The sequence below is a fragment of the Gymnogyps californianus genome, chromosome 9 (assembly GCF_018139145.2).
Source record: "Gymnogyps californianus isolate 813 chromosome 9, ASM1813914v2, whole genome shotgun sequence".
Taxonomy (NCBI): domain Eukaryota; kingdom Metazoa; phylum Chordata; class Aves; order Accipitriformes; family Cathartidae; genus Gymnogyps; species Gymnogyps californianus.
This window is the reverse complement of record NC_059479.1, coordinates 6,658,256-6,681,896: the sequence shown is the minus strand read 5'-3', so window position 1 is coordinate 6,681,896 and position 23,641 is coordinate 6,658,256. Positions and strand designations below refer to the sequence as shown.

The 23,641-nt window shown below is 36.1% G+C and overlaps 1 long non-coding RNA gene across 1 annotated transcript in view; it reads left to right on the top strand.

Moving 5' to 3' along the window:
* Nucleotides 1-4,855: 4,855 nt before the first annotated feature.
* The window catches only part of LOC127019757 (uncharacterized), a 71,512-nt gene continuing 52,726 nt past the window's right edge, over nt 4,856-23,641 (top strand). The window contains exon 1 of the long non-coding RNA XR_007766974.1: nt 4,856-4,955. This is a non-coding gene — a long non-coding RNA (uncharacterized LOC127019757). The remainder of the gene's footprint in view (nt 4,956-23,641) is intronic.

The following is a 23,641-nucleotide window of genomic DNA, read 5'->3' as shown; positions in this document are numbered from 1 at the left end:
CATCAATATGCTTTTTAGGTTTATATTTGCCAATGTGTTGCTTTTTTGTTACAAGCATTTTCCCTCTTTGAAGCAATTCAAACTAATTTAGGTGTATTGTGTTTTCACCATTTTCTGTATTTTGACCACTTAGTCTATAATTCTAGATCACAACTAAGTTTATCTTCTCCAAATGATTTTTTACTTTCAAGTTTTAAGAGAACAGTAAGAAAACAGCATTCATGCCCCATTTCTGTTTTCTAGAAACAACATGTATGAAAAAATTGTACAGGATTACTTCAGAGGACGATGTAAAAAAATAAGTAGGAAGAAATCTCTTTTATTGATTTTGGGCTTTTCCCACAGGAAAAACAAAACAAAACAAACAGCTGATATATGAAGTAGCTAATATACATGGTAATTAGTTAATAATTGATTCTCTTTTTTCCCCTTTGCTTTTAAAATACCAATCTGTAGTCTTACCTGGTACAAGATGTGATTATTAGTGCAAATGTTAACTAAACTTTGCATCTAGCAGTAATTTCTCAGTATTGCTGGCAAGCAAAATGCCTACTGCCTTCCCCCCCCCCCCCCCCAGAATAATCCTAATAATATCGTACAGAACTTCTTGGGTTAGTATTTCCATTTTTTCACAACATTTCATGTACCAGGACACAACTACTCTATGTGAATAAAAGACAGTTATGTCTCATATTATGATACTGAGTTTTCTTCCCAGCCTGAAAGAACTGGAGATTATCTATACAGAGAGAGAAAAAATGTAATATTGCCACTAAATGCTATGTCTCAGTTTTCAAACGTACATTTAATATTACTCATATGTGCTACCTTACCATTTTTAACAATATAGTACACCTTTTGATTTAGAGTCAAATCCCAATAGTTATTGTGTATTTAAATACAGTATTCAAGGTCTTTTAGTAAAAGCTACTAAATTTTTACACTTTTTCTGTCATCTCCAGTGTTTTATACACCAAGCATCTATGTACTCTCTGTATCTGACAGTGTAATTCAGAGAGCATGTTCTATCATTGCCTGCAGTTCTGCAGAAGGCAACAGAAAAGATGTTTCTTCAGAATGTGGCATTTTTTTCCCCTCGAAGGCTACTGGGGGATTCTGTTGTCTGTTCTGCACATCTCCCTACAGACCGATGGTTGAGTTGCACAGCTTATCATGCTGTGGGATGTTCCCCAAATCGTTTAGAAGATGCCTTTTTGATGTTCCTATCTCACAGCACAATTTACTTCTCAAACATAACTGAACAGTTGAGTATAAACTCCTTTTCCTTACTATTCTTTTTATTTGCTACATGGGTTCCCTTGACCATATTCAGCACTAGAGACCTTTCTATTTATTTTGCTTTTCTACATCTTCACAGCTTTTCACAAAAAGTAAGTACCCTACTGCAGCCATTCTCTAGCAAACCCCTCATACATGCCTCGTAAGTACCCAGGGCTGGTCAGAACAGGACAGAACAGAACTGGTTATTTAATGGTCAGGCTGCTTTACATGGTAACTAACTTTCCTACTTTGTTTATTTTGGTTACAAAGAAAGCTATATCATGGGCAAATAGTGTTCATAATTTCTGTAAGTGATAGGAAAGCTTAGTAAATAAGAATTTTACAGTACAGGAAATTAATAATTCTCAGTGGAATAGTTTTAAATGTATCTCACCATGGCCCATACTCCAACAAGTAGGTTTCTGGGTGGAATTAAAGTTCATTTTGATGGAAATATACATGTTTAAGGCATCAGTAGATGCTAATGAAGAGCTTCCAGGCCAATAGACAAAAATAGGCCTGATTAAAGCTAAAGATCATGTTAAGAAATCTTTGTTCAAGTTGTTCAATGGAAGAATTAGGTAAAAACTTGTGGAATTTTCACCGATGGTAATTGCCTGTCTAGCATATCAATAATTGTTTCCCTTGCTAGAAAGAGATTGTTTGGTTTTGGGGTTTTTTTTAACTGTTCTTGTCCTTGGGTGTAGCACATATTGTTCATTAGTGGTATATACACTGTATGAAGGGATTACCGTCACCAGGTCTGCATCAAGGTTTTTTTCATAGCTATGCTAACTCCACTAAAGACCATTTTTGTGGAGAATGGTGAGACACATTTTGAAAGTGTGTCCTTTTACATGAGCTAACAGTGGGATTGTTTAAACAGCTTCTTTAAAGGGAGGTAAGCTAGTTATATGATGTAATTATTTAGTAGGTAAACTAATACTGTTTTATTATATAATTTCTTCATGGTATTTAAAGGATTTACTTGGTTAAATATCTTGAAAAGCAGGTATTGCAACTTTGAGGAATGAGAAAAATTACGCTGAGCAGGAATGTATTTGGTGTACTCCAAATACATATTGGGTTTGGTTCCCTTAATATTTGTGTTTAACGTATAAGAATCTTTAGTAACTACCACTGAAATAAACTATATGTCTAGCTTTTCTGATGGAAGAACCTAGCTCTGACGATGGTATTGTATGAGGCTTACAGAACACAAAGTATCTTCTCTTGTTTTACATTTTGATTTGTTCTGAATTATTCTTCCTTTTGTGTCTATTAATTCCTTAAATATTGCTTACAATGAACTTACTTGTGAAAAGCAAAGTTCTGGAACACATAATCTAAATTCTTTGCTTGTCCACTTAGTCCTCTTTATAAATGAGTGAAGATGGAGTGTGGTAAAATAATACCAGTGAGAAGCAAAATTAACTCTGATCTTATTGTGCACATGCACAATTGTGTATTTTTAGTCGGACAAGTAGCTGAAGATGAGTTTGAGACTCAGCCCAAGAGAATGTGATTTTTCAGATGATGAGGACACACATTAGACTTCATTTAGTGTAAGAGGAGGTAACTCTTAGGGTGACGAGTGGCATATATTTCCCTCTCTTTATCCACATGCAAAGTGTATTTGTTCAGCAACCTTAGCAACCTTATGTGATACAAAATCAACACATTAAAAAAAATTAAAAAAGAATAGTTTTCTGCCAGATTAGTCTACTGAGCTAATTCACTTGTCTGTAGTATCCCTAGCTCTGACATAAGGAATAGGGGACAAATATGGCAGTAAGAGATTACCAGACTAACAGTAATATAATACCAAATCTTCATTACTCTCACCTTTGACTCTCCGCTAAAAGTGCTCTGATTCATGAGATGTGACAGTTTATACTGCGACAATTGGCAAGATTTTTATCCTTTCCTGTCTACCACATTGACTTAGGGAAGAATACTGTCTGTGCTCAGGCTGCCACAATTCACAGCCATGTGTTTGAAGATCAATTGAAATTGTGCAACAAGAGCAAGGTGTATAGGCTGGGGGCAAGTTAAGCTTGTCAGCCAGATCAGTGTATGTTACTGCCTCTTTCTGGGTCAGAACCCTTTGGCATTGTGTTCTCTGTTGAATCTTCAGTGGTGGGAGTATGAATACAAAGCTACCAAAATAAAACACTCCCCTGCACATACCTCTCTGGAGGAACATGAGCACAAGCATGTGACAGAGGCTTGTTCCCTTGCTTAACGCATTATAGGAAGGTGACACAGTGCTGCAGTGATAAGGACAGTACAAGAACTGCAGGTTTCTTGCATAGAAGAATATAGGCTCAATTTACAGGAATGATTATGATTCAGTTTTTAAAAAACTTATTTTTCTGACAATCTTACAATTTCAGAATAGAAATGGTACAGAAATCTGTGGATGAAATTGTCCAGGGAGAAGACAGCAGGAGGAAAGATTTAAAGTCCGGAGACTGCATAGAGAGCTGGAGAGAGGTGAGACTACCCAAAAGAGTGTCTGAAATAGAATCAGGATCAAGGAAGCTAAGAGAGGGCAATGAGGTAGCTATGTAGTCAGCTACTAAAGGTGTCTAATGGCACAAGAAAGGTCAGGGTTTCCCAATTTGGCTAGAAGGTCATTCCAGACTTCCCTGAGGTTGGTTTCACTGCAGCCTAAGGAAGGAGTGGAACTGGCATGGAGCTCCACAGCCGCTGTCTCTGCTGGAATTTGGGGTTCTGTGGTCTAAATCTTGCTTATTCCTGGGGGAATTTGTCTCTTTAAGTCCTGCAAGGACTTTTGAGCCTCCCATCCCGTTATTAAGGAGATAGTTTTAGCAACCTGAGGGCATTGGAAGTATACACGGGTAGGGGACTGCTTATGTGCAGGTAATAGTTCAGTTAGTTCTGAAGTCTTTGCTGTGAAGTTCTTGCTTTACTTTGTCATTTCTATGTATAGTTCTTATAGTTCTACTAATGGAAAGTTATTAGTTGGAAGTTGCTTCAAATTTTATTTGAATTATGGTTTCACTTTAAAAAGTCAGCAGTGCTATAAAAAGATTTTTTTTTTGTTTCTGCCTGTTACCCTTTCCCATCTCCTGGTGCTCCCTTTTGTGTACAGCAAACATTCATGTGACTGTTGTTAAGTGGATTGCAAAAGTGATCTGGGTTAAAATTTACCTGATTTAAAAATGGTTGGTTTTAACTTAGTTCAGTTCCTTGATCTTGCTTGTCATGTCATCTCAAAAATGCCTGCACTGGTACAAGAGGGAAGATAGGTAAGAGGGCAGTGTAAAACCCCTTCACCATTCAGCTATCCCTTTCAGGAATTCAGCTGCCGGCTCTGATCTGGCTCAGCTGCATCATCTTGGCTCACGCTGCTGAGGAAATTGCTAAATTTTGAGGAACAGCTGTGAGAAGGCCTGTAAGACAGAGCCATGTGAGGGGAAGAAGCAAAATTACAGGCTGAGGTAGGCTTTTTGGTGGTTTAAGGATTAAAAAGGGAAAATACTAGCACGGAAACATGAAATCCTAACTGAAAAGACTAGGGACTTAATGAAAGATAGCCATGTAGTAGCAGTAAGGCTGTATTGTTCCAGCCAGTGAAACCTAATTTTTATCTCGCAGGCTTTTGCTTGTTTGGCCAGCAAGGATTCTTTGGGTGTTTTATTAGCCTGGTGAGTGTGCTGTTCTTAATGAAGTAACTTATTAAATCCAAGCTATGTTTTGTGTGTGTTAACTTCTAAATTACTGCTTTATATTTTCAAGCTGCATACATATCTTGTTTGTGCAGTCTCCGTTTATGGCTGAAGGTGCCTAAAAATGTGACCCAAGCAGTGACAGGGGATATATTTTAGTAGTACTGTCAGCTTGTGCTATATAATTCTAGAAAGGGATGTGTTTTGACTCACTTGTATGGGAAGTATCAAGATACAGTACTTCTAGTTTCATGATAACAGAAGAGCTTTTCTGGATTTAATTCCTTTTAGACAAATCAATTTATATAGTGATAAATGTTTTTGGTGATTTCTGGTCCTTCTGCATCTTAACGTAGTAATTTAAATAAACTGATGTTTTTTAGGTCACTCTGAGTTCTAAATGGCATTTGTGTTTTTGTTAGTTATTTTCTTTACCCCTGTTTAATGAACCTAATGTAGCTGTAAAATGCTCAACTTTCTTGAAAGCTTTTAAGTAATTCATAAAACACTGGAGTCTTAGTATGACTCAAATTTCCCTCTTCATCCTTTGTGCTCTACTAATTTAATCTTATTATAATTTTACTAGTCATCGTTAGCCAGTTAAATTGACTCTTGAAATAACTTTTCCAAAGTAAATCTCCACTTTAACAAAGCTATTTATTTTCCTCTATCTCTAATAAACAAATGCCTGTCCCAAGACAGTATCTATAGTTAAGAATCTACTTAAAGCTTATTAAGAGACTGGTAGTAGTACATTGAGCTAACACCCTGAGTTAGTTTATAAGTATAGGAAAAATAATAAGAGTTAACTTAGTAAGTTCAAATTCTGTCCTGAAACAGTCTGACTGCAACATCATTGCAATCAAAAGAAGGTGTGGTTGTCTGAAAGTACTATGAAACAGTCTTTTTTTTCAGAAGAAAGATGAAAAATATTGATAGTTTTTCATCTCTCAAGGGTGCAATTTAATGGTGATGTTTTCTTGTTAGGTCTTGAATGACATCTAGGCAGACATGAGTAGGTCTGACAGCGCATGTATTGAAAGTGTATTGAAGTTGTTTATTCTTTAGGAATAGCTTTCTTGATATTCTTCATACGTGGATATTAGAACATCATGGCTTCTTTGGATTGTATAAAGCACTGTTTCTTGGATTTTTTTCTAACAATACAAAACTAATTTCTGTTTGGAAGCTGGTTTAACAAGCACTGGCTGAAAGCGTGCTCAAACAGGCTACGGCAGAATAAATATCTTGGTGCACAGCAGTATCCAATGTTACCTTTGTCTTACTGAAAAAACATTAGTCAGCATAATAGCAATGACATCATGTTGCTTAGACTCTGAACTGATTAGTCTGAGTTCTTGTGGTTCTCCTTAGTATTGAGGCACACCTAAACAAGCAAACGTGGTAGTGGAGTATGCTGTAGGAGCTTTTACAATGCTTCCTTTGGAGTACCTCTTCTAGCACATAATTTTTTTTTTTTAAAGTGTTATATACATTTGCTTTATGACAGAAAAACAATTCAGTAAAACTAGGCTTCAGAGCACAGTACCCCTGTTCTTCTGTGTAGTTTTTGTGAGTCCAGTCATTTAAGTCAGATGAGTCACTGAATCACTTAATGTAATTATATAGTCACTTGTTTATGGTTGTATGGACTAAAGTTAAAAACATTTTAACCATATGCATGTTTAGTTAAGGGATGACATAATTGCAAACAACTCCCAGTTTTTAACAACTGAGACATTATTTTAAGTTTCATAATGGGTCCTTTGGTTAATTAGGAGTCTCAGGCTTTACATCAATTATGTCACACTCCCTGAAATCCTCAACCGTACTTTCCACAGACTTCAATAGTTATCTTATTTATTGTTATAAGAGAGCTAATCAACTAAACATTCCTCTGCTGCTAAATACAGCCAGCAAGCTGCTTATGAGTCAGGACTCTGGCAGATAATTCTGCTGCATATCAGTGAAAACTTTACTGGCTAGCTGTCATGTTCCGTATGTGAACAAATACCAACTTCTTGGATCTTATTTTTCACATTCTAGGTTCACATTCCAGTAAGCAATGTTTTCAGTGTTCACTGTAGTAAGCTTATGCTTATAAAGGACTAGAAAAAACCCACAATGTCATCATGCAATCATTCTGGAGTGTAATACACAGTAAGCTTGGAAATGTACAATGTTATATCCATGGCTGATTAGTAATTAGGCTTTCAAATGTTCATGAATCTAATTTCCATACAGAGCAGCAGTTAAGAGCACGTTACTGGATAAACACAGTGATATCCAAAACTAGAACTATATAATTTTTATAGCAGTTTTGAAAGTCTTTGGATGTTGTTGCAGTTTTTTAGGTGGGAAAAGTGCACTGTAAACTCACTTTTGTAAATAAAGGGGTATATAATATGAATATTAATTAACCACTTTATAGAGACGTGAAATTAATTTCCCCCTATAACAGTAGTTTGGGAAAAACTTTCCTGTCAGTTATTTGTATATCTCCTGCCTAGAATCTTTTCATCTTTCAGTATAAGGTATAAAATAGAAAAGGAGCTGCTTGTCAGCAGCTTGTTAGAATTCCTTAAATTTAATACCAGCTTTGAAAGGCAATTGATTGCTCAAGTATGTCCAATGCTTACACTTATTTCTGTATAAATATTTTTATATTTAAAATCAGCTAGCATAGTAAGAAGCTTGTTACCACCTCAGATTAGCGGATCAAGAGTACTCAGTGACTAAGCAGCTGTACACTTGACTGAGATAGAGGAAACGATCTTTGCTTGTTCCTGACCAATTACTTGAACCTCGGGCTTTTACAGTGTGACTGCCCTGACAGATGGGTTATGTTAAGCTAATAATCTTTTCATGGAAGCAACAATAAAATCAGAAGTGATTGGCATGTTTAAAAAAAAAAAAAAAATTCTAGTCCAGAGCACTGTCTGGGAGATTAAAATGCCAAGTTCAGTTCAGTTGAGCAGAATGCCAGAACTGGCCTTCCTGCGCCGAGATGAATGCTCTTATTGCAGGAATGGCAGGTACCAGATGCTTCATTCTGAAGCTGGGAAAGCTTTTTTTGAGACTGATGCATCTTCTCCAAAGCATGTCATTCCTGGTTCATGTATCCCCTGCTATTCTAGATACTGTTTGTATTGCTGTGCTTTGACTACTGCTCTTCCCAGTTCAGACTTCTGTTGACAATCTGTCAGCACCACTGATTAAACAGTGGCACAAAGAGGGTTAGTACTTAGCAGAGCACTTCCTGCGCTTTGCCCTTCTACAGTCTAGAAACAGTTTGGTATGTCCACACTTCTCTTCCCACTCTAAAGCAATAAAGCAGAATGTATATAATCTTGTTCATTGATAATTCACAATTTTCTCTGTTTAGCTTCACATCTGTAGTTCAAATGCAGAATTCAATGCCTTTTGGTGTCAGTTTCTGCATATTGCATTTACTAATTAAATGTAGGAAACATAATGGAATAACTGTTGGAACTAGTAGAATACAGTAACTTAACATTAGTTCCTGGGCTTATATATTCTTATTTAGAACTGAAGCTAATGAGGTGTTAAAGTGATGCACAGCAGCCAAGATTATGCTAATCTGGTTTTAGTGACATGAACAGGAGAATTTTAGAGCTGCTTTTTTAAAATCAAGTATCCTGTTCAGACAGCTGAACAAAGGAATAGAGGAGTTTGATTCTCTAAAATGAAGTATGTTAAGAGCATTAACGGTTGCCTAAAACACATTCCTGTGTTGGCAGTTTCTTTTTCTATTTTGCATAAAAAGATATGCAAAAATTAGCTTGAAATGAAATGTCTGGTTCTAAAACATGTACATTAATTATTAAAAACGTAAGACCTATTTGATTGTAGAATCATTTTGAAGAAAAAAGTGGTCCAGGCAGCTAGCATACATAGCATCTTTGGAATTTTTTTTTTCTCTGTAGAAATGTCTACATAAACAACTATATTGTGCTTGTATGTTGTCCTCTTTGGAAGTTAAGGTATGATTCCAATGTAATGGCAGTTGTTGGGAAGTTAGTATCATATGTTACAGGTGTCAAGGTTGTTTTGAATCTGCTTCATGTTGTACGTCTTTTGGCAAAATATGTCATAACCTCAGGAATTTTACTTCTATGACAGTAACTGTTCATAGGTTGCAGAAAGAAAATTAGTGGAGCTGCTGAGTTCATTATGTCTTGTGAGTAGCATAGCTAGTGCTTTTATCTGTTAGATGAATCCAAATTACATACTGCAATATACTGTCTAATGTAACTCTTAATCAGATGCCCAGGCTGTATTAGAATTAATTTTTATAGTTAATATTTGTAAGTAATTGCATTTTTAATAAAATATTTATAAATGTCAATATTTAGGTATTGAATTTGCAATACCATTTGTCTATGTGTCAGCTTACTTTTGTAGCTCTGTAGATTTTGTTAATGAATTTGAGAGTTCTAAAGAATGACAGCCTTTAGTTTAAAAATACAACTTAAGATTTTGCGAGTATTTGTTCCACCTTGTTGATACTTTCTGCCAATATGCAGTGACTTCCAGATGCTCAGAAAAAATCAAAATTTTAATGGGTCATTACTGGATTAAAGATTCGCTGCCAGAATATTTGCTTTGTAGGAGGAACTATATATTCTATACAGTAGAGCACTTAATCATATTACCTCACCTTTTTTACAAGCTTGGCTTTATTTTTGGCACTTTTTTCTACCAGTGAAATAGTTTATACCTAGACATATATTGTGCTATTCACATTGTGGAGGGAAGAAAAACTAGCAGACCAAAGGGACAGAAGTTAAAATTACAGAATACAGATGTACTTTCTAAATGCACAGTCAGTTCAAAGGAGAAAATTCTAATGTACTTCTGAAGCAGGAAGGAAAAGTGTTTTATAAATGTAAGGTCATGGGGCAGTCGTCCTTCACTGGCAGAGCTCACGTTCCAAAAAACTTCACGTTTTCTCAACTGCTGGCTGAGGGCAAAATAGCATACATACAAAGAGCCTTAGACAGGGATGGTGTTTAAAAAAAAAAGAGGGGGGAAAAAAACCCATCGGTTTCAAAAAGTGGATTGCCTTTTGATTTGGGATCTGTTAATCTCACAAGTTTAAAATCCCTGCATTTTTAAAGTAATATACAGTAGGAAGTTAGAAAAGTAGTAAAAACTTGGGTTTTTTGGAGTTCAAAGGCCCCGTGGTTTAATTAACAAAGAGAATTGGGTGAAATTAATTAAAAAGAATAGTACCCCTCCCTCCCTCCCTCCCCCCAAATTTTGAAGTCCAGTGCATTGGAGGGGGGAATTTCTGGGTTGATGTTTGCATTTCTGCATTTTAAATGAACTTAATGTGTCAAAACTCTTGGTTGGCATGATTGCTGTCCTTTATGCAGAAATCTGTTAACTAGTGACTTTTTTTTGTTGCCCATAAAGCTACTGGGAACAATATAATCGTGGCTTTCATTAATTTTTTTATTAATTAATCTTTTATTGATGACTGCAAGTGGTATTCAGATGCATAGGGTATTATTTCTGCTTGTCTGTACCTAAAACTTGACTAAACTTCCCATTCAGCAACTCATAGCACTAAAATACATGCTTTGTACAAATTAGAGCAACCTGAAACACTAATAAAAGATTAGAATTATTAATTATATTGATAAATGGCTAGTTCATTTAGCAGTCTCATAATTAACTAGTAAACGAAGCATTGTTGCTATATCCTCAGATTATCTTGGAACTATAAGCAGTTTACTTCTAAGAAAAAAATTTTTTGCTTCTTGATCTTAACATACTACTGCAACATTAACTGTTCTAGTGAATGTTCTAGTGCTTATTTCTTCTGTGTAGTACGTGGCCAGTAGCCATGAATAGGCTAAGTTAGCCTGAGTCGTAACTGATAATAAGAAATATTTTACCGTCGTATTGGTATCTTGTTTCAGAGGTGGTTTTATCTCAGAGTTTACACTTGTCTGACATGTACTGACCTGTTTCTTTCTATTAAATAGCCTCTAAAGGGCTATTTAAATTTCTCCAGTGTGAAGTAAAAGCTTATTTCACTTCAGAAATAGGTGTGTGGTGACTCATCATGGGGCAGCACTCTTCCATCCGTTAGATCTGTTTGTTCTACCAAGTGCCTAGTTCACAGCAGCTGCAGAGCTTTCTGAACAGTGATGAAAGATGAGGGAAGGAATAACAGGAGAATGGGAAAACATAATCTTTGAAGAGTTAGGGATCCTGGGAATATGTGGGCTTCCCACCTACCCCTTTGCTTTACAGAAAGTTTATATACCTAGTCAACCCCTGGCTGCAGTTCAATTTTACTAGCTCAGAGCTTCTCCAGTTTTTGGCTGCTCCTAGCATTCCCCATTTACAATTAGTCAAGAAATTCACTGGATTCTGTCTTTAATGAAGCCAGTTCTCTCATGAAATGGCAACAGCAGTGTGGAGACTTCATATAACTGGCACACCAAATGCATTCGTCTAGTGTCACACTAATAAGAACATCACTGTAACGGGCAACAAATGAGGTATCTTGGGGGAAAAAAAACCAAACTTGAATGACAGGTGTCATAAGAACAGGATAGACCTATGTGAACAATAAAGAACAAGTATTTATAGAAAGAGAAAGCATATGGATTTTACATAAGAGCTTTCCTGGGTTTCTTGGGTTTTTGTTTGTATTTTTACTGATGATTGAGTATACCAGTATGTGAAAACAAGTGCTTTCTCAGTAGACCAACTTAAGCTGTTGTTAGTTACATTATGAGTAACGTGACCAGACAGTTTGCAGAAAACAGGAAACAGCTTTTTGTCATGCTTCCTTTTTGGGGGAATGCTTCATCATGACACTACTCAAAATTAAACGTTAATTTGTCAGCTCTGGGAGACGCCCAGTGTTGCACACTGAAGAAAGTGGGTACAAGCAAATCTATTTCGGTTGCTAAAATTCTAATTCCCATCAGAATAATTGACCAATTATTCAGTTTCTCCTTGTGCATCTTCAGGAACTGAAAGGAAGATTTAAGTAGTGCCAGTGATCTTTCTACAACTGTAAGAGTTGCTATATACCGGATCTTTGGGTAATGATGTCTTATGAGAAAAGGTTAAGTGCTCTGTTTGCAGGATCAGTGAAGATTTTTTTTTAAATAAAAAAGTAAATAAAAATGTGGGGTTTTAAGCAGCAAAATAAACATGTCATTGAGCATAAACTTAATTTAAAGCATTGAAATGACTCTTTTATAAAAATATTCTACTTGGAACAGCGTGTTCCAGTTGACAGACAAGTGTAGGTTCATGAAATGCTTCTTAAAAGAAACCTAGGTTTCTGCAGTCAGTCAACACATTTTTTGCCATGTAGGGTCTATGCTTCAATTTGAAATGTTTTAGATAGCAAATCCTTGTGGCTTGAGGGCCTTTGACTCATAGAGACTTTATGTGTTTGCTGCAGATACATGATAAGAAACAGTCTGTACGATCTCAATGGCAATTTCAGATTTCTATCTGATCCAATTTGTGCATCTATAAAGTGAAGGATATTGTGTTAACTTGCATTGGCAGCAGTGGTACAGCAATGATTAACAGTAATGGGTTTGCTTTGTGAGTCTTGCATGTAGCTACAAATGAGTAGTGAGTGAAAGGGAGGTAGCCGGCATTTACTGACAGTATCCTTTCAACACTTAGTGATGACTAGTATGTTAATTAAAACCTGAGTGAATGCAGCTAATGATGCCCCGCTCTGTATTTCTGGAGCTGAAACACAGACCAGTCTGACTCTTTATAAACACTCTGAAAAAGCTTTTAAAGGGAGCTGCGCTAGACCTGTTGCTGCACGGAATTCCTAAAGAACTCGTTTGGCGGGGGTGAGGGAGAATCCATAGCTTCTAGGAGAGATTTTGAAAGCCTAATGGTATTTATAAAAACAAAACAAAATTTTAACAATACAATATTCAAAGAATAGAAAACAGCATTTCTTTCATTATTAGAAAATACTATGTATATGTATTTCATCTTTTATTTAATTTCTATTTTTCTGAACTCTCTCCTTAATCTAATTCCTTTTCACATTAAGACTGAACAAATACTTTCTTTGCTTTGGAAAAAAGAGTGCATGCATGCTTCTTTCTGCATTGGCTTTTTGCAGATAAGGCTTTTACTTTCCAGACCTCATTAAGCAGTCAGTTGAGCAGGCTAAATGAGTGTTCCAAGTGGTAATGGATACTTACTCCATGTAAGTACAACAAGATTATCAGATACTGGAGTGCTGAGTACTTAACTGGCACAGTATCACTTATATTACAAATAAATGCATCAAGTAAATAATTCAGGCGTTTATGATAGCAACATGATCTCCTACCTGTTAGTAGGGTAGATCTGGGTCACTAGATGAGAGGGTTTTGTTTTCTACTTTGAGCCTTGTATCTTCCATTCCATGTATCTGAGAGGATCTGAGCCTTTTCCGAAAATAAGTGCCTCCTTTTAAGGTATTTAAGCCTGAATGGAATATGAGTAGGCAGAAAGCTTCCAACAAAACATGTCTGTGAAAATCAAGTTGCATTATGTTAACCCAATTTACACACGTGCTAAGTTCTTATTTTGTTTTGTAACTTTCTCGGTTGTTGTTACGATGCTTAGATAATGTTGAAAAACTTGCCTTCATTTCTCTGAGCTCAGATTATAGTTATTCAAATATAAGTAAGTTCAGATTCAAATAATTCATGCTTTGGGAGTTATGAAAGCTCATAAAAATAAAAACAAAACTAAGGCTGTAAAAGTATAATTAATCTTATGAGCAGCAGAGTTTGTGAAGCCTGACTTCCTTAGCTGTCTTGCTCAGGTTCTCATATCTAAGGTATAAACTCTGAAATTATTCTAGCAGATGAAGCACTTGCCTCTCTCCCATACAAGTTCTCCAGTGTATAAGGGATAAATTTGTACTGTTGCTTTTTCCTTTCAGTACAGAATTTACCATGGATCTCTTCTCTGTCTTGCTGACTATCTTCAAAGATGTTGTAAAAGCTGTCTTCTGAGATCTCTTTGTGAAATTCGGTTAAAATGGGGATTTAAAAAAAAAAAAAAGATAAAAGAATACAAGTTCTTTATTTATAACACTGGTAGTTCAAAAACTTTGTGAAGAAAGTTCTGGCTGATAGTAATCTGAAGGCTTTCTGGTTTGGCAGAATCAGTAAAGGGTTTGTAATGTGAATGGGGTAGGGTTTTAACTGTCTTCTGTCATCTGTTTATATTGGTGTTCTCTAAATAATTAAGGATAACCTAACTTTTGTTTTCCTTACTGAGTGACTTGTGAAACATTAAATAAGCAGTGGTAACAGTGTAGTACATGTCACAAGGAATGACGAAGATGATCTGATCTTCATCAGTGTCCATGCTGTTATCGGAAGCAGATTTTCCACGTATAATTATTTTTCTTGTAGTGATCCAAGAACTCTGTTTTCTCTGGATTATCTCTCATGAACATTACTGAATGTACCAAGTCATCAATAAGAATGCTTTTGAATTATTTTTTTTAACAACTTTGCAGCACACACCCCCCCCCCCCCCCCCCCCATTTTTCTCTGCCCCCCCCCCCTTTCCCCCCGCCTCCTTTTGCTTATTATTTGGAGGGGAGAGGTTAGGTGTGCAATCCCAGTGTAACTTGGGTACCTTCTTGTAGTGGCTTGGGACCCTATCATACAAATTCTTAATTTGATACCTAATTGCTCCACAGTAACTAAATAAATATTGGAATTGTACATTTTTTTTAAAGAATTATACTATTTAGCCATGCACCACCCCTGCAGTATGCTGTCTTCTCGATTGCTGCCTTTAGCAGCTGTTGAGTAGATTGCTTATTTAGAAATATTAGATATCTGAACCATTCCACCAGCCAGGACTTCCATGTTCAGAAATAAGTATTTTGAGTTTAGTGACTTGGGGAATGCTTAATTCCAAGTAAGATGTTCTAATGTTTTCCAATATTGCAGCCAAAAATTGGTGGCGTGGCTGCTGGCTTCCATAACAGACTCACTTTCTGGCTATACAGTATGTAGTTTGTTTGCCACACTGCAGTTGGCAGCCATAGGAAAACATCACTTTGTATTGGTTGCTATCTCAAAAACAATGAGGACATAGAAAGAAAGATAAGTAGAATTGCTGGGAGATTAGTCCTGTGCGTTTGACCAGGGTGGATGCTTTAACTAGTCAACCATATGTGACAAAAAATATCCTGAAATACAAAGGCATAGTGGCACATAACAAGTGGGTAAACTCATCTGTGTTACATAATGCACTGAACAGTGAGGGAATTCTGTATTACATGAAGAGAAAGGGGATCAACTCTGTGTTTACCCTTAAGTACATCAGTGTTGCCATGAGGTACTGTCCCACTTGGTGCTGTGTACTGATTTTTAAAAAGGGAGGAGGGGTGAACTGCATGGGTCTAACATGTGAAAATGAGAATTGCTACACCGGATGAATCCCTGAACCATATCGACCAGATTTTTTTTTTCTTCTTTACAATAATTAATTTGCATAGCAATAAAAATATTGGCAATTGTGCCTGAAAATAGTAAAGGTATTTCTTATCTGCTCAGGGTCTGAATGTAAATCACCTCTGGACTATATCTAGTTCTTTGTAACTGTTAAGTAGTCACATGATGAAAAATAAAATCTGCTTACTCAAAGCAAGTTATACAGATAAGAATGTAAGTATGTGTTCTGAAGAGCAAGGTTGATTTGTGATGTCTTTTCTACTGCATCCCAAAGTGAGATTGCCTATCCATTGCCTGTTTGAATAAGATGGAAAGAAACAAGGATGGATTTCGCTACTGAAAAAGTGTATACCTTGACAGTTAATTCTGTGGAAAAAAGTATGCTGTAGAACAGATGCTGTTATAGATGCTTCATTTATGGTTTCAAGTAGTGAGTAACCAAACTCATCGAGTTTATTGCAGGGTCCCTCACGTGTTTTCTGGAGTAGTGATTAATATCTGTTTTATAGGCAGTAGTTTCAGAGGTGTTTAAAGCCACACTGAATAAGATGGCCTTCTCAGTTGGCTACTCTAAATATGAGCCATTACCATTGACGGAAACTGGATAACATATGAGTCTGCTTAAATGATTTGTTGCACTTGCAGGCTAGCTCATTTTGTCTGAAATAAATTATTTTCCTCCCCTGCTGATTAAATAATTTCTAATGCTAGCTTATATTTGCATGTATGTTTATAGGATAAAATTAATGACATGGAAAAAACGGAAAATTGAAAAAAATAAATAAAAATTAACATTTATGATTGCACTCACTCATTGGATCACTAACTTGCATTAGGTATAGCGGATGATTTATACTTGTGTGTCATGCATTTATAATTTGCACTGGAAAAAAAATTCTCAGGTGCTGTAATTTTCCAAAACAGATCTCTCAGCCATATGGAAATGTAAATTGCAAATTCAGTGTACAACAGAGTAATCCCTCGCTACAGAGCAACCAATTACATTAAGCAACCACAATTAAATATGCTTAAATCTCCTACAAAGCAGCTTTGGATCTAACTTCAAGTAGTAAGTAAAAATAATTCTGCGGTTACAAACTGTGGATTACTTACCAGCATGTTAATATATACAGGTTTTTCTTAAGTTTACCTAGGACAATGATGATGGAAGGTAACAGCTATGGCTGCTTCCGCTGGAAGTTAACCAGGACTCAGAAACAGTGTTAGACATCTTAATCATTATCTTACATATAAAACAGCTTACCTTCTGAACTTTAAGTATTGCCTGATACTGGGAAAGGCACACTGTCCCCCCCCTCCGTCCCCCCCCTCCAGGCTGGAACAAGTCCCGCAGTTGTGGCAGCTAGATACAAGGTAAGTGTTCAGAAATGGAAGAAGCTAACAGTGCAAAAGGCTGATTTTTAGCACAGAACAAGGGTGACTTTTAAATAGGCTACTAAAGTGGCTCCTGAAAAACAAACCAAAAGAACTTCTTAAGCTTTCTAATACCTCAGCTTGCTCTGCTGTCTAGAAAGTTAGCTGATGTTTCCTTGACCATAACTTATGTGTGGAGATTTGACAAGAGTTAGAGGCTGCAGCCCTATCATTTTAACTTTCTCCAGATGAAAACCGATTCACAATTGAGTGTTTGATAATTATTTCCACTCAGCTTTGTTGCATGCCAGACTTTTGAGTTGTATTTAATGTTATTACTTGTTGCTCGGGAAATAAACATTAAGTGGAAATGGGGCATCATCACTGTACACTAGTAATGCTGTGAAATACAATTTTAAGTGAACCTGTCTTTTCATGAGTGTGCTGAAAAGTACCAGTTGCTTCCAGGCTCTTACAGTATTTTGTACTAGAACACAAAATAGAGTGAAATAAATATACTTTAAATAAGAAAATTCTGAGAAAAATTCAGATGATTCCTAACAAGAGGCAATAATATTGTAGCAAATTTTAGTGAAGTAAATAATTTCAGAATGAGATGCTTTCTATGAAATAATGGAATTACCTACATATGATTAAATATGATAAACATTATTTCATCATCAGTTTAACCGGTCTGTTGCTTTATCATTGTTAGTGATGGAAGATTGTTTTGGTCTTCAGTTTTTTACAATGAAGCTCCAAAATCTGTGATCTAGACTTAAATGTAGACTTCAATGGCTAATGGTTTAGGAATTTACCCTTATAGTCTAATGCTTTTATACTAATTGCATTTTGGGGTCTATTTTGGGCTGTGAAACTTTAGTTTGAAGCCCTACTAGAAACTGCTGTATTTCAGAAATACTATTTTCTAGCATGTAATGGGGCATAATGTAATTAGATGAAGAAACTTTTTTTTTTTTCCCCTGAAGGCCAAAGTAGAAATGAGTCACAAATTAATGGTATGGGACAGTATTGTCTCTTTAGGTACTTGAAAAGTCAACAAGGTAATCGAAGATGAAGCTGCGACTGCAGCAATAATTTTCTAGAAATGGTGTCTGACACTTGGAGACTGCTAAGTCATTACAGTTAAAATATATGTCACTAACACAGAACATATCGTTTTGGAGAGGTGTGTATCTCTGAAGGGAGGTACATGTGGATAACAAAAACATCTTTGTATTGAAGAGACAGGAGTGTGTTCATGTTTTATCCACATACATTTATTCTCTACACAGAGAACATTGATTTCTGTTGAAGAAATTCTGGATTTGACCTTTATCAGCACAAAATGGAAGTCCAGTTTCTATACACTTCTAAGAAGTAAGTTTTGGAAATAGGCACATGAGTAGGAAGAACGTGTCTGCAGTGCTGACATCAGCTGGCAGTACAAGCTGTGTGGAGACAGTACTATACACTCTGACAGCTTTTCTAAGTGACAGAGGTAGACAGTTTTATAGTCATCAGCTGAATCTCCTTTCATACAGTTCCTCTTTCTTTGTATTTTAAGTCCTTTACAAATTCTGCCACTACGTAGTGCTGTTGATGTGTTTGAATATATAATTTAGGCAGGGAGTAGAAGCAAGACTATTGAGGCCTAACTTAAAAATGGAAGTAGATCTGTTGAGATTTGCTTGTCTCTAGTCCATCCCAGTTGCATGATTCCATAATTTCTCTTAATTGTGGATGCTTTCTTTATCTTATGTAGTGCCTAGGGGTGAAATAAAGGTTTTGGTGTGTGCTTAGATAGTCTTTTCTCAAAAGGTCTTAAATTTGAGTGCATGAGAGAAAGTTAGTCTTGGAAAGCAGAGGTGACTTAGACTCTAAAATCGTACAAATGCTAGTTATTAGGGTGACAGTGAATCCTAGATATCAAAATAGCATGGTCATGACACTAGGTAGCTCTCTTCATTAACTGAGATCCACACTCACTTGTGTAAGTGAAATCAGTGTTCCTACAAAGCAGCTGAGCCCTTTAGCACAAAACTGCATAGAGAAATAGAGAACAGCACGAATTAAGAAGTTTGCATAAAATATCATATTTTATTATAATTTTCATGCCTGACCCTCAAGTTTTCCACAGTTTTTAAAGTCCAGACCATGGAACTGTCCAAATGTTCCAGGAATATAAAATTACATAACAAATAGGATGTTAGGGTGTGTGTGTTTTACTTCTACACGTATAAATCCAGCATATGTTTTTGCAAGTCTCAGTATGCTGCTATGGATATTAGTAGCATCAAACCACACCACTGTTTCCTGAGTCTAGAGAGAGGACATTAGGGTTAACACTGATTCATGGATAACATTGTGATTTATGTCCTCTGGAGCTTTGTTAGATAGGAAGTGATGGTGAAACAGGAAACCAGGCATTGTATGAAAACATCCATAAGTATGTAACTAGAGGAAAAAGCTGCAGAAATAATTTATGAAAGATATGGCTGTATACTTCTGTATAAAAATATATTTATTATTGTGCACAGCTTGATACTGTAATTGTTTGATAATAATGCAAGTGACTAACTTGATCTAAACCTGACTTTTTAATTGAACCTAAGGACTCGGGAGGAAGAAAATGAACTGGCAGATACTGGCAAAAGTAGCAATATTTTGGTGTAATCGGGGCCAAAGAAAGAAAGATATTGAACGTGAACAAATGAAAAGTCGTTCAAACTTATTTAAGCATATTGTTTTGTCTGATATTCACAAGCTTATACATGCTTAACACTAGTATTGTAGAGTAAATGTGATGATGTTTTGCCCTGTGGTAAAATCTAGTAAAAGGAAATGTGCCAAAGCAGTTGCATAGTTGTATTTTGTGTCAAAGAACTAACTGAACTTGACCTAATCAAAATGACAAGATGAAGTTTGTGTGTATATCTTTTTTTCTTCCCTTTTTTTTAATGGCTGCTGAAGCAAACGTGTGAATATATTTGTCTGAACATTGGAAAACACTTCATAACGTGCTTAACCTTGATCACTTTTTTGACTTGTTTCACTAAACAGCAGTAGTAGTGTATTATGAAGCTACTGTTTAGTATGACGAAGTTGCTGATAACTCTTCTAAGAAGTCAAGGTTAATTCTTACTTTGCCTGGTATGATAGGCGTTGAAGGCTACACTTATGTGGTACTAACCTGAGTTTGTGTGTGTGTGAAAATAAATTCTGTCTGTAGCTAGGAAGTTTATCCTCCTTACTGTTTGGTTATACAAAATATAATAGAACAGTTTGGGGCTGTTCTAGCATAAAATTCTGTAAGGTACAGGTCCCACTGAAGTACATGAGAAGTCTGGAAGGTGATCGTTGTTTCTTTTGCTATCCAGTCTGGGACTAGTACTTGCAGTATTGAATATTTATGCTGTATGGATGTATTCTTCTGTTCCACTCTTTCTTCCATGTTTCCGCACCCTTCCAGGTGTTTACAGTAGAGCATATTCTGAGACTTAAGTGAAAATTGTGTGCTTCACAACAGGTCCAGAGGTGTCAGTATCTTGCTTGTAATCACAAGCCACCTTTAAAGAAAGTGTTCATAGTACTGTTATGTAGGGGTTAAATAGTATGTTAAATTGTGGTGGATTTAAGGACACTAGATCTCCCTTTTATTTTGAGGGGGAAAGAAACCCAGTTAAGAATAAAGACACTTGGTGCATTAATTCATTACTTTGCTGTGTTTTTCAGTAAAGCTACCCATTTGGTTGTGAGCTGTTTTCTAGTTTGATGTTAATCTAGCCACGTATTCCCTCTCCCCCCAACTTTGTAGCAATTTGATTTAAGTTTTGCATAGTTGTGAGTTTACAGGATGATTGTGGCACATAAATCGTCAGCAGAGATGTTTCCCCTGATTTACTGACCTGTATAACCGTGTCATAACAAGATTTGTCCTGCAATTCTAGGAGTTCAGATACTGAAAACAGCTATCTGTCATTACTAGAAGTTGACTGCAGTTGCATTTGAAATTATTTCTGGTTTTGTGCTTCAGCTGAATTTTTCCAGTTTTTCAGAACTCAGAAAAAGTATATCTGTGCTATCCAGGATTTCTGATTTTATTATTATTATTTTATTTTTTTCTTCACTGTGGCTCACTTAGACATACATGATAACTGAAGTCATCTGTAATTGCAATATCTCAACTAAATTCAATCACAGATATGTGGCCTTGTTGGGCTGCAAGCGATCTGTGGCTAGATGTAGAGAATGCTTATTTTGCTTGCATTTTTTTTCCCAAACTTTAAAACAGTACTAAGAACCACCAAAAATGTACAGAAATATCCACGTACTGGTATCTGTTAGTGTAACAGTTCTTTTGTTCAATACAAGTTTTACTAAGTAGCTTTGAGTAATAGTATGATTCACTTAACGCTCAAGTTTTGCACACACCAAGGAAAAAATGCTTTTTGAAGCTTTCCCACTCAAGCTTTCTGATGTAATTAATCATAGTTAAGAAAAACAGAATGCATTTTGTCCAAACAAGAGGAATTAACCTTTTTGTTTCCCCTTCAGAAAGGGTGGCACATTGAAGGTTTATGCTTTAAATTATTGACCTTGGGTATCTAGGATTTGTGTCTCCATTATTCTTGTAAGGTATGACTCAGTCATCATTGGAAAGCAATACTTCCACGTAAAAAAAACCATCTACAGAGATATTGCTGAATTTAACTTAGTGTTTTCATTGCACTGTACTTGAATACACTCATATTACAGAGTTAATATACAAAAACTTTTTTTCCCATGACTTCCAGGGACTTGTACATTGTAACGTATAAGGTGGTAGGGTGGAGAGCAAGATGTACTTGTGCTGCATAATTTCTTCATCTAATTACTGTGAAAAGAATAAAACAAGAAGTTAACTGAAGCCAAGTAATTTAAACATCTCGTGCGACAAATACTGGTTTCTGTATGGAGTGTGATGAGATGGATCTGTGTGGAGTTATTCTTACCCTAGATATCAGCAAAAATACATGTTCGCTGTTGTCCAAGTTCTTCTTCATATTCTTCCTAACGATGTAGGAGCTGAGTGGAATCCTTAAAGAAGTAGTTTCAAGGATGTCAGTCATAGCGATGCATGAGAAGAGACTGCAGACTCTTCAGCTTACAATGCTTGAAGGTTTGGGGTGGGGGTAGTGTTGATATCTTAGTAAGTAAACTGGTGAATAGATTAAATCTGATCACTGGGGAATAGAAGGTCCTCAGATACGTATATCCACTTTGATTTTTGAAAGATAGCTTTTCTTCCTTGGGCAATTAGACAGAACAAATAGCCCATTAAAACTCTCGGGAAAACTGCTGTTAAAAAACAGCAAGCAGTTTGCATGGGATGCTAGCCTTATTTAAAATCCAAGTAGTGACAATAAAATGAATGAAAATTGAACCAAAGCTGATCTTGTACATTCAACTAAAGCCAGCAAATTCATTGCTAAGCAGCTGAGAGTAGATGTGTTTTCATACAAATGTTAGTTGGATGTTCCTGGGCAAAGGCAGGCTAAAGGTTGCCAGTCAAATTCCATGTTAGAAGGAATGAATGTCAGGAAATTTTTTTTTTTCCCCTTCTTTTCTTCTCCTCCTTCTCCTCTATTCTCAATGTAAAAAATCAAATTCATAGAAAGTTACCAAGGCAATATTATAATGAGAAATAGTGTTTAGCCCCTACCTAAAATCATTAAGCCTGTCTGAAAATAAATGTGCTTGCTTTACAGACTGAAAAGGTTAAGGCATAGCTACACTGAACTAAATGTTGTCTGCAAGTGAGCATTACAGCAATCCTTATTTGACAAATGTACTGATAGATATGGAGGGAAGAGTCTGGTAACCTGCTTGAGCAGCTTCAGAGGAAGAACTAGGAAGGACTAAATCATCCCTTAATCAGTGCTTTCTCTAACTTACTGCTATTTGTAAGTTCTGTTAATGAAAGTTTTCTGAAGAATACTTAGGAAATTAATTACAATTTTATGAACTAGTAATAAATTCTTCATATTGAAGGCTACGGTTTTATTAATTTAAGCCTAGTTTTTGTTTCTGTCTGATGTAAGCTAACAAATGACTGTGGATTGTCAGCAATAACTATAGGAGGAGAAATCATTGGGACAAAGCATTTCTAGATCAAAAAAAAAAAAGGGGGCGATTACTGACCATTTAAGCTTCCACATATACCAGAAACAAATCTAGCTTGAGTGGTTGTGCTCAGCCGAGAATGCCTGTGATCACAGTCCAAGACCGAATTACATTTGGACTTGTAATGTCACTGAAATGTGATTCACTTGTCCAGGTCTTGTTTGTTATTGAAGGTTTGCAGCAAGTTCTTGGCAGTATGACCCCTAAAAATACTGTTTGTAGACTGTCTATTAGCAGAGTAATAAAGAAGTAATAAAGAAAGGCTCACCTCTCTGATACGTGAAGTTGGTTAGAAATAAGGTTAGAGAAAATTGGAGATAACTTTGTCTCCCCTTGCTGCTTTTGAGCCCTGAAAAAGTAGGGTATGTAAGTTTATTCTATTGCGAGTGGTAGATTGTGCAGGCACTGTTTTAATTAAAGGAAAAAGCAAATGAATTAGTAGGGGAGTAGGTTGACGAGAAGCAAGGTTATTGTTAAAGTTGGTACAGCTTTTTCCAGTGTTCCCAAACCAGACATTGCAGAGAGTACTGACGTTAATTAGAGGAATGAATACAAAACAAAAATTTGAAGTTGCAGTGGATTACAGGAGGGGTTTTAATGCTGAAATCCATTTTGGTTTGTTCTTTTTTT